Source organism: Neophocaena asiaeorientalis, unplaced genomic scaffold, assembly GCF_003031525.2.
Source record: "Neophocaena asiaeorientalis asiaeorientalis breed wild unplaced genomic scaffold, Neophocaena_asiaeorientalis_V1.1 scaffold133, whole genome shotgun sequence".
NCBI lineage: Eukaryota > Metazoa > Chordata > Mammalia > Artiodactyla > Phocoenidae > Neophocaena > Neophocaena asiaeorientalis.
This window is the reverse complement of record NW_020174429.1, coordinates 1,021,677-1,033,991: the sequence shown is the minus strand read 5'-3', so window position 1 is coordinate 1,033,991 and position 12,315 is coordinate 1,021,677.

The window sequence follows — 12,315 nt, the reverse complement described above, 5'->3', positions numbered from 1 at the left end:
ACTGTGACTGGGCATGCTAGTGGGAGGGGCTTTTACTTTGCATTTTATTTATTACTCTGGATTTTTTTGACCATGTCTTCCTTTTATAATATGTGTATGCATTCAAAAAACTAACTTAAAAAATGAAGCTCTTTTCTAGACCAAGGGAAAATAAATTCTGTGGCCAATATGTAGTGCTTTGGAAAAAATGACTGAAATAAACTGCTTAGCCAAAAAAAAGACACTATTTTTTGGTATGATTCCACTTTGACGAGAAAAATGTATTTATGTGTAGAAAAAGTCTGCAATAATGAATATTAAAATATTATTAAGATTAAAAATGTTTTTGTTTTAGCCTATCTGTGTTTTCTAATTTTTCTAGCATGAACATATATTACTTTTGTAGTTAGAAAAAATGATTGGTTTTAATGAAAACACCAAAGAGTGCTGGTGTCTTTGGTCAACCCAGTGGACTTTCCTTTAGTAAGCATTCCCAGGGCAGCCCTGCCCTTCCTGTGGATGTCCATAGTTTCATGTGACGTCAGTGATGGGGTCTTTAAATACACCAGCAATGCTTTTCCGTTGGAAATCTTCTGACTCGAGCTCAGTAAGCGTAGGGCATCTTCCAATGTGGAGAAGGGATTCTAGAGAAACCTACATATAGAGAATTCAGAGAGCTTTCGCTCATTCATTTAGCGGTTCATTCAGAAATGCGTGTCAAGTGCCTTCTGTGCGTCAGGCCCTGTGCTGGGCTCTGCAGATTCAGTAGCACATGAAGGAACACGCTTACTTGCTTTCCCCCCAGCTCTCTCTTTTTCTGTATTGATCCAGTGCTTTGTTTTTTATCAGGAGAGCATCTCCCTGCACATGAATGCAGCTCCGACAGGCCTCTTCAGGCTGGGGTTTTGCCCTGGGTGGTCTGGATGACAGGCTGTGAGGCCACCTGGGGGAATACCTGGTGGGGGGGGCAGTCCTGACATCACTACCATTTATTTTTTTCTCTGTGCTAAATGCTCACACATATTTTCAATCTTTACAACAACCCTTTAGATGCAAGAAAACCAAGGGTCAGGGAAGTGAAGGGCCTGGAACTGCCTAATCAGGATTTGAATCCACACCTTTCCGTCTGTCTCTTAGTCCCACTGTCTCCACCCTGCTCTTTTATGACCTAATCTATAGAGGTGGTGCAGGCCCCCAGGCATTCACAAGGTCAACAGGCAGGCCCACCACACACACACACACACACACACACACACACACACACCCCACACACCACACACACACACACACACACCACACACACACCCACACACACAGCACTGAACATCACTCTGTGAATACATAAATGACAAAATGTAGTTTTGCTACATGCTAAGTTAACCTGCTACTTCTAGCCTTAAGCCTCCACCTTAATTCAGATGGCAGGGCAATCATTTAGAAAGTGTGATGATTCAGACAGGGTTGGGCTGCAGTGTAACTTGGTCCAAATAAAGACTGGAGGCGGGGGAAGGCCAAATGAATCCTGTAAACAAGATGAGAGGGGACAGCATGTGAACTCTGGGAGAACATCATTTGTGAATACTGATGTGCTCTTCTAACGGTCCTTTGGTCCGTACTGGTTCTAGATCAGTTACACCAATTGCTTCCATGTGAGATGGGCCAAGTTGCCCAAATGTTTCTCTCTTCCAGCTCTGACTTCTACGATATTAGTATTTGTCAGTCTAAATGAAATAAGATATTTAAAAATCAGTTTGCTAAAGCCAGCTTCTCTCAAGGATTTCCCAGTATAGAAGAAGGTAATACAAGCACTGCTATATTTTACAGACACTTAAAAAAAACCAGTTACTCAGCAACAGTTTGTTTTTTCTGTATCCTGACACACTGCTAGGTGGTGTGGGGAAGTCTGTGTGACAACGTAAGACACAATACCTGATCTTAAGGAACACATTTCCTCAGCAGGGAGAAAACATGAATATCCATTGAAAGAAGATGAAAAAATACAGGATAGCATCAGAATTTGGTGGCAGACTATTTGGTACTGTAGACGGTCAGAGTGACAGCAGAGAGGGTGGGATAATGAGGGCAGCTTTGTGGTTGAGGTGAGTTTTGAAGTGTGGCTGGGATTTTGATTGGAAGGAGGAAAACAGTCTTATAAAACAAACATGCGTAACTAATTAGACCAGTATTTACGGTGAAAACCAGGCTTGCTTTCTCTCTTTGTCAGTTGGTACTTGTGATATTACACTATCAGCTGGTTTGCCACTTCTGACAAGTTCCCTGCTTGTTTGTATCGAGGATATTGGGGCCCAGGTCCATATCCTCTTCTTGGCCCTCCCCCTCCGGCCCATCTCACTGTTTGTTTCTCTGGCTTGAGGGAGGATAGAGGCAGAGACATGAAGGTCAGAACCATCTGTTTTGCAACCTTCTGAAATTCAGGGAAGAGATTTGCTGGAGGAGGCAGCTGGCCATAAGATGATGCCACCGTCGACCTGAGAGTTATCTGTGGACTTCAGGTGACCAAGTTTTCTGTAGTCTTCGCTACAACTGCCTATTAGAAATAAAAACCCATTCATTTTGAGCATCCATTAAAATGGAGGCTGGCTTGGTGGGTGGATGAAATACGTTTCATATTGGTCTCCTTCACTCTAGCCCAGCCAATGGGTATTCCCAGAATGCTGTTTGGTACACCTTATCTTTCTACCTGAAGACCTCCAGTGAATCCAGATTTCTGACTTCCAAATCCACTCTTGACTAGGCTCCCAGTCTCATTGTCTCTATGTCTTTGCGTACACTGACCCCAGCTACTCTACTGTCCCTGACATGGCAGGGCGTTTCATGCCACCTCCTAGTTTTGCTCATTAGAGCCCCTCACCCTGGAATGTTCTTCACTTCTCCTCTATTAAAATCCAGCTCATCTTTTAAAATTTACCATACATGCCTCCCACTCCAAGAAGTCTTCCTGGATCATCCCATGGGAACTAATTGCTCCCACAGCACTGTGGGCTGAGAAAAGAGAAAGAGAATGGAGAAGCTGTATGCTGGGCACCCAGGAAGGTTTGGAAGATTTGACAAGGAGATGCTCCAGAGAGGTGTGGGGGATTTGGGGAGGAGAGAAAGGGCACCTTGAGAAATGATTCTGTGGGTTATCACTTGGTGTCCGATGTCATTCTTTGAGCTGAAGCAAGACAAGACTGGAATCTCCATTCAGTTACTCTAGGTTGCTGGACTTTGCATCTTTGACTAGAGACTGGGTGAGGTGGGGCCCCGGGCTTTATTCAGGTTACCAGTTGCGTTCTCCCAGCACATCTATATGCAAGCTGTATCTCACCATCCTACACTCGAGGTTCTTTTGTGTATTTCCTGCTGTTCTATGACCTGGGTTTTCCAGAAGAGCCCTGATTTGTGGTTTGGAAAATATGATGACTGTGGGTACACCCAGCCTCTTCAGCTTAGATTGCATTCCCCTCTTTGCCAGGCATCCATGCCCCTGTGTTTGCAGCACTGCACTGGCCAAGGTGAATACTTGTTGAATGGATGGGAGGAATAGGCGTTGAATCCAAGTTCACCTGGATGTTGGGTTGGTACATTTTCTTCCCCTGTGGACTCTCAGCATTTGCCCTCAGCCCTTCCCTCCATCTCTTCTTTCCACCTTTCAGTATCTAGCCTAGAAGATGCTTGCTATTGGCGGTGCTGGGGGCAGAGTTTCTTGTTCAAGCACACCAGCCGTGATTGTCCTTGGGGTGAATGGCGAAGCCCTTCCATCAGAGGTCAGCCTGCAATGTGTTCACCAGAGAGCACAACCTCTGCTTAGGGGACACCCCTACCTGATTTCATTAGACAGGGGCTGGGATGGCAGGAAAAATGGGTGGAGAGTCAGAAAAAAGTGGGGGTTAGGAGCCCTGTCTTCTAGTTCAAGCATTCTGTGGTTCTGTGACTCAACCATAAGGGGTTAAAGAGAATGTACTTGTGGGAGCTGGGGGTGGGGGGAGGGGAGAACCTCCTTCTCATGGAATCAGGGCAGCTGAAAGGCCACTCTGAGGGAGCTTTGTAGAGACACATGTGGCCGTGTGTCTGCCGCACTGGCTGCCTGCAGCATAACCGTGTGGGCTGGAGAGGAGCGAGGAGCAAGCAGTGCTGTGCATGTTTGAAACCACAAATCACGACTCTGCAAATATCAAGGGTTTCCTGTGTATTTCTGAACTGCTAGCTGGAAGAGGTTAAAGGGACTTTTTGTATGCTTCAGCTGCTTCTAGATGTACATCCATCTCTGCCCTTCTACCTTCCACTCCCAATGGTGAGTGCTTTGTGGGCAGGGCTGCCTTTGTGTAGGGCGTATTTTACCCCCTTTACAATAAATAGCACATGCATTTAGAATTGGAATGAGGATGATTTTGTCTGGGGCCTTCCACCCCCTCTGGCTGTACCCCCAAGGCAGGCTCTGTTATTGCTGAGCTGTGCAAACCCAGTCAGCCAGGATAGGAACTGAAACCCTGACTTTAGCCCCTTATCATGATGTTCTAATCCAGTGACCCCCCCGCCCATCGGCCTCAGAAGAGGTTATCAACTGCTTCCTAACTGCTGCACACGGCATTGTGAGAACTAGTAGGATCTACAAATGTCACAAAGACCTACAAAAATACTTGAGACCTGAAAAGAAAATGTTGATTTGAAGTTGAAAAGAGATCTGCCAACCCAAAAATAGTAAACGTGGAATAAAATGTCTTCTAAATGTATGTGAGGTCTGCTTCAACTCACCTCAACTGTGTGGTCATTATAGCAACCGCATTCAGCCAAGGATGTGCATGCATTTGATACGGTGGCTGGGATGAGGTTGTATCCGACACTGTGACTTATCATCCAATACTGCCTCTGCCACATCTTCTCCAATTCCTTTCCCAGCTTCCTGACCACACCCTCTGGTTTCCAGCAGCTTCTCTTCTGGGGATGTGGTGACAGGATGCAGGGACGGTGCTCCTTTTCCTACTTTGTTAAAGACTCACCCAGTGGGTTTTCAACCCCCCTGTTCCCAGTGTGCGGGGGCTCCAGGGGCAGTCTGGCTGGTTCCAGTGCAGGTGATGTGTCTTTATTTTTTTTAATAATTAAATTTATTTATTTATTTTCGGCTGCGTTGTGTCTTCGTTGCTGTGCGCGGGCTTTCTCTAGTGCGGCGAGTGGGGGCTACTCTTGGTTGTGGTGCGTGGGCTTCTCATTGCAGTGGCTTCTCTTGTTGCGGATCACGGGCTCTAGGCACGTGGGCTCAGTAGTTGTGGCTCGTGGGCTCTAGAGCGCAGGCTCAGTAGCTGTGGCGCACGGGCTTAGTTGCTCCATGGCGTGTGGGATCTTCCCGGACCAGGGCTTGAACCCGTGTCCCCTGCATTGGCAGGTGGATTCTTAACCACTGTGCCACCAGGGAAGCCCTCTCCTAAATTATCATACTTATGTCCATATTTCTAAATAACATGCATAAATGGCCACTTCTTGATTTTTCAGTTTTAGGCATTCACTATTGGCTTCCTACTACTAGAAGGTGAAAATTTACCTCTTTTGCCACAGTTATCCTCCACCTGGTGCTACAATATGTAAATACATTCACCAATTGTATTATTGTTCCCAACTGAATTACTGCCTCCCTGTAAATGGATAATATGTCTATTCACATTGTCATGTGACTATCATACCTGTGGAAGGGATAATACAATTGACATTGAGCTTGGCCATATGATTAGCTTGGTCAATGGAATGTGAGTGGAAGTGATGTATTCCACTTCTGATCAGAAGTTTAAGAGACACTGCATGGTCTGCGTGAGTTACTTTTTTCCCTCTGCCAAGAAAATGGACATGTCCCCTTAAGGGTATAATCCTTTAGCTTAGATCCTAGAATGAAGGAGACATATGGTATAGTCATAGCTGACCCACAGCTATGCTACAGTGTTACCTGAGTGAGAACTTTTGTAAGCCATTGAGATTTATTTTATTACTGCAATATAACCTAGTAAAATCTGACACGTCACCTCCCTATCTTACCAACATATTTATGTAGAAATACTGTGTTTACATTGTTATGACTGTGTACATGCTCTTTCCAGGTGAACCATCTAGTATCTCTGTGATGCTGTTCCTTTCTTGAATGACTCTTTGTTTTCCCTAAAGTTGATCGTTGTATTATTTTTCATTTTCTTATGATTTCATGTTCTTATTACTAATTCAATCCCCTAATCCCTACCAATTGTTTAAATCTCTTCCCAAAATATTCAGATTTTATTTCATTCAGAAATCCCTCTTTGTATCTCTGAAGTGCTCCAATCTGGACTGATGGATCTCTATGCCTGGTTCATAGCTGTCATCTTCGGGTCACCTTGAGATTCCCTTTGACTTTCTCTTGTGTTGGATTTTCTCTTTCCCATATTCCATGGCTTCCTGTTTCTTGGTTTACACCCCCGTATTGGCAGATCACATCTTCTAGTAGCTCCCTAAGAAGAGGTATGTGGGATATAAATTATTTGAAACTTTGTATGGCTGCAAGTATATTTATTCTATCATCATGCTTAATTACAGTTTGGCTGGGTATAGAATTCTAGTTTGGAAACCATTTTCCTTCAGAATTTTGAAGGCATTTTCCAATTTTCTTTTAGATTTCACTGTTATTATTGAGAAGTCTGAAACTACTCTGATACCTGATCCTCTACATGCCCTGTTTTTTCTTTCTGGAAGGTTGTAGGGGTTTTTAAAAGCAAACTTTTAATTTTAGAAGAGTTTTAGATTTACAGAATGACTGTGAAGATAGTACAGCCAATTCCTATATACTCCATACTTAGTTGTCCCTATTTTGAACATCTTATATTAGTATGGTACATTTTTCCCATAAATTAACCAATATGGATATATTGTCAGTTACTAAATTCCATTCTTCATTCAGATTTCCTTAGTTTTCTCCTAAAGCCCCTTCCTGTTCCAGGATCCCATACATGATACCACACTGCATTTAGTTGTCATATCTACTTAGTTGCATTTCTGACAGTTTCTCAGACTTTCCTTGTTTTTGCTGACCTTGAGAGTTTTGAGGAGCACTGGTCATATATTTTTGTAGAATGTCCCTTAATTGGGATACACCTGAAGTTTTTCTCATTATTAGGCTGGGGTAATATGTCTTGGGGAAGAAGATCACAGAGGTAAGTGCCACTGTCATCACATTAAATTAACGCTACATACTATCAACATGACTTATTGTTGATATTAACTTTGGTCATCTGACTTGAGACAGTGTTTGTCAGGTTTCTACACTTTAAAGTAACTCTCGTTTTTTTCTTCCTTTCCATAATTTTCTCTTTGAAAGAAAGTCACTATGCACCTCCCACACTTAAGAAATGGGGAGTTACATTCATAAATTATTTGGAATTCTTCCACATAGGAGATTTGTCTGTTCTTTACCATTGATTTACTTAACCAATTATTTATTTATATTACTATGGACTCATTTTACACTTTGGGTTATGATCCAGTACGACTTTATTTATTTTGTTGCTTAAATTGTTCCAATTTTTGCCATTAGGAACTCTTTCTGTTGGCTTCTGTATTCTTCTGACATACCCCCATCACTCTGTGTGTGTGTGTGTGTGTGTGTGTTTACTTTTTTTACTCTCTGGCACTACAAGATGCTCCAGGCTCATTTTGTGTATTTTCTGCCCCAGTCGTAGAACCAGCCACTTCTCCAAGAAGACCTAACTCCTTTTATTGAAGAATGGTATTGGAAACCTAGATCTGGGCACTGGTGTGCTCATTGCTCCTGGGGTGTCATTGCTTCTAGTCCTTCTCAGATGACAGAGCAAGGAGATATATATATATATATATATACACTAAACTGAGTATATACACGTATCTGTAAATATTTCTATATTAGGTAAACATGAGTTCATACTCATGTCTCCAATACTAATCTATTATCACATGGATTATTCTAGCCTTTGCTTATTTGTAACTGTCCATTCCAATAGTGAGAAACCTGGCTCCTGGGACTTCCTTGGTGGTCCAGTGGTTGGGACTTCACCTTCCAATGCAGGGGATGTGGGTTTGCTCCCTGGTTGGGGAGCTAGGATCCCACATGCCTCGTGGCCAAAAACCCAAAACATAAAACAGAAGTAATATTGTAACAAATGCAATAAAGACTTTAAGAAATGGTCCACTAAAAAATGGTCCATATCAAAAAAAAAACTTTAAAAAACCCAGAAACCTGGCTCCCATCATATGTCATTCATTTAATATTTAGTTCCTTAATACATGTGTAATAATTTCAGAGTTGTCAATCTATATTCTTGTGGGAAATGAGTTTATAAACTAGAGTATAGTTCTTATGTATAGTTCCTTTTTCTTTTAGTCTTAGGTACTCTAAGGTTCTTTGGTCAGCACCTTATTCCCACCCCCTTCAGTGAACTTGTATATATAATACTTTTAGATTTTAGTGTCATATTCTGAATTCCATCCTGGGCTATCTCCACCTCCTAAATGATTAAAACATTTTCTCATGTGTTAAGTTTTCCTCTTTGTGCTGTAAAGTTCTATGAGTTTTGACAAATGCTTGATGTCTTGTATTCACCGTTACAGTATCGTACAGAAAAGTTTCACCATCCTAAATATCTCCTGTGTGTCATCTGTTTCCCTCACTCTCCCCTGACCCCTTGGTAACCACTGATCTTTTACTGTGTCTATAGTTTTTTCTTTTCCAGAATGTCCTATAATTGGAATCATACAATATGTAGCTTTATCAAATTGGCTTCTTTCATTTAGCAATATACGTTTAAGATTCATCCATATCTTCTTGAGGCTTGGTAGCTCATTTCTTATTGGTGCTGAATAATACCTCATTCTATGGATGTACTACAGCTTGTTTATCTGTTCAGTTATTGAAAGACATCTTGGTTGTTTCCAGTTTTTGGCAATTTGAATAACGCTGCTATAAACATTCACATACAGGTTTTTTATGTGGGCAAAAGTTTTCAGATCAGTTGGGTATATACCTAGGAGCACTATGGTTTGATTGTATGGTAAGGCTATGTTTAGTTTTGTTAAAAATTTGCCAAAATGTCTTCCAAAGTGACTGTACTATCTTGTATTTTCTTCAGCAACGAATAAGAGTTCTTGTTGCTCCACACTCTTGACAGCAGTTGGTATTGTCAGTTTTGGGGTTTTAGCCATTCTGTATTATGTAGTGATATTTCATTGTTGTTTCAATTTGCAACTTCCTAATCACAAATGCTGTTGAGCATCTTTTCATAAACTTACTTGCCCTCTGTATATCTTCTTTGGTGAGATATCTGTTCAGATCTTTTGTCCATTTTTTAACTGGCTTGTTTGTTTTCTTATTGTTCAGTTTTCAGAGTTTTTTGTATATTTTGGATACAAGTCCTTTCTCTGAGGAGAAAGTGGGAGAAAGACAAGCAATCTGGGGCTTTTCTTTCATAGATCAGAAGTTTCTAAATGGGGCTTCCCTGGTGGCGCAGTGGTTGAGAGTCCGCCTGCCGATGCAGGGGACGCGGGTTCGTGCCCCGGTCTGGGAAGATCCCACATGCCGCAGAGCGGCTGGGCCCGTGAGCCGTGGCCGCTGAGCCTGCGCGTCCGGAGCCTGTGCTCCGCAACGGGAGAGGCCACAACAGTGAGAGGCCCGTGTACCGCTAAAAAAAAAAAAAAAGAAGTTTCTAAATGGAATAAAGCCCAGCTTAACAATTTTTCCTTTCAACTATCTGTGTTTTTCAAAACTTTTGCTATTGGTGTCATATTTTAAAACTCATCAGCAAACCCAAGTTCATGGAGATTTTTTACTATGTTTTCAACAAGAAGTTTTATAGTTTCACACTTTAAATTTAAGTCTATGATCAATTTTGATTTTTTATGTGAGGTGTAAAGTCTATGTGTAACGAATATTTATGCACCCAACATAGGAGCACCTCAATACATAAGGCAAATGCTAACATCTATAAAAGAGGAAATCGACAGTAACACAATCATAGTGGGGGACTTTAACACTTCACTGACACCAGTGGACATATCATCCAGACAGAAAATTAATAAGGAAACACAAGCTTTAAATGACACAGTAGATTTAATTGATGTTTATAAGACATTCCATCTGAAAACAGCAGATTACACTTTCTTCTCAAGTGCACATGGAACATTCTCCAGGGTAGATCACATCTTGGGTCACAAATCAAGCCTCAGTAAATTTAAGAAAATTGAAATCATATCAAGCATCTTTTCTGACCACAACGCTATGAGATTAGAAAGCAATTACAGGGAAAAAAAAGTAAAAAATGCAAACATGTGGAGGCTAAACAATACATTGCTAAATAACCAAGAGATCACTGAAGAAATCAAAGAGGAAATAAAAAAATACCTAGAGACAAAAGACAGTGAAAACACGATGATCCAACACTTATGGGATGCAGCAAAAGCAGTTCTAAGAGGGAAGTTTATAACAATACATTCCTACCTCAAGAAACAAGAAAAATCTCAAATAAACAATCTAACCTCACACCTAAAGGAACTAGAGTAAGAAGAACAAACAAAACCCAAAGTTAGTAGAAGGAAAGAAATCATAAAGATCAGAACAGAAATAAATGAAATAGAAACAAAGGAAACAATAGCAAAGATCAATAAAACTAAAACCTCATTCTTTGGGAAGATAAATAAAATTGATAAACCTTTAATAAGTTGCCTTTTTTCTTTTGTCAAAGATCAGTTAACTACATTTGTGTGGGCCTTTTTCTGGGCTGTCTATTCTGTTTTATTCACCTATGTGTCTATTCTTTCACTATTCTTTTCACATCCTGTCTTGATTACTGTAGCCTTATAGTAAATTTGGAAATTTACTATATTTTTGTGAGTCTTTCAATTTTGTTGGTATTGTGAGTCTTTCAATTTTGTTCTTCTTCTGTATTGTGGTGGTTATACTAGGTCTTTTGCTTTTCTATATAAACTTTAGAATCAGTTCGTCAAGATCTACAAAATAGCTTTCTGGAATTTTTATTGAGATTGTGTTGAGTCTATAAAGTCGGGAAGGACTAACATTTTAACATTGAGTCTTCTGACCCAGGAACATGTTTTGTTCTTGTTTTTGTTTTTTGCCTCCGTATTCTGAGATGTCATAATGATGTGTTTTGCCTTACAGTGGATCTATTTTTATCATTGCGTTCATATTTTTATCTAAGGGCCCACTTGGCTGGCCTTTTCAATCTATAACCTCTGGGGCCTTTAGTTCCAGGACATTTTCTTGATTTTGTAGATGATTTACTTTTCTTTTTTATGCCCTCCCCCGACACCCAGTTCCCTCTTTCTAAGCCTCTCACTTGGAGAGTAGACCTTCTGGACTGGATCTGTAGTTCTCTTAACTTTTCCCTTCTCTATTCTATCTCTTTGTCTTTTTGCTTTACTTTCTGGGAGGTTTTCTTAAGTTTACCTTCCAGCCCTCTATTGCTATTTCATTTGTTATATTTTTAATTTATAAGAATTTTTTTGTTGTTATTCCCTTTTTATAGCATCCTGTTCTATGATTGCAATATTGTCTCCCTGAAGAAATTATGATCTATTTTTTTCAAGTTTTTTTCTTCCTGCACAGTCTCTGTTTCTTCCAAGTTGTTTGTTTTGGTGTCTATTATTCAATTTTGTATCTTTCTTCAGTTATCTGGTTATTTTTGTTTATCTGCACCTATTTAAGAGTACCAGTGCAAGTGGGATTTGATGATCGTGGGCTTCACTGGAAGATAATCTGTCTGGGCCTTTCTCTTGTGCAGTCTTAAATGTTATGAAGTCTTTATTTTTATTTTTTTAATTGCAGTATAGTTGACATAAAATGTCATATTAATTTCAGTGTACCACATAGTGATTCATATGATACATTATGAATACATTAGGAATCGATCACTACGATAAGTCTAGTAACGGTCTGTCACCACACGAAATTATTGCAATATTATTGACTATATTCCCTATGTGGTACATTACATTCCCGTGACTTATTATTTTATAACTGGAAGTCTGTACCTCTTAATCATCTTCACCTATTTCACCCAACCCTCACCCCCCTCTCTTCTGGTGACCACCAGTTTGTTCTCTGTATCTATGGGTCTATTTCTGTTTTGTTTGTTTGTTTTGCTTTTTTAGATTCCACATATAAGTGAGATCGTATGTTATTTTTCTCTGTTTGACTTATTTCACTTAGCATGATACCCTTTATGTCCATCCATTTTGTCACAAATGGGAACATTTCATTCTATTTTATGGATGCGTCATATTCCATTGTATGTGTGTGTGTGTGTGTGTGTGTGTGTGTGTGTGTGTGTGTGTGTG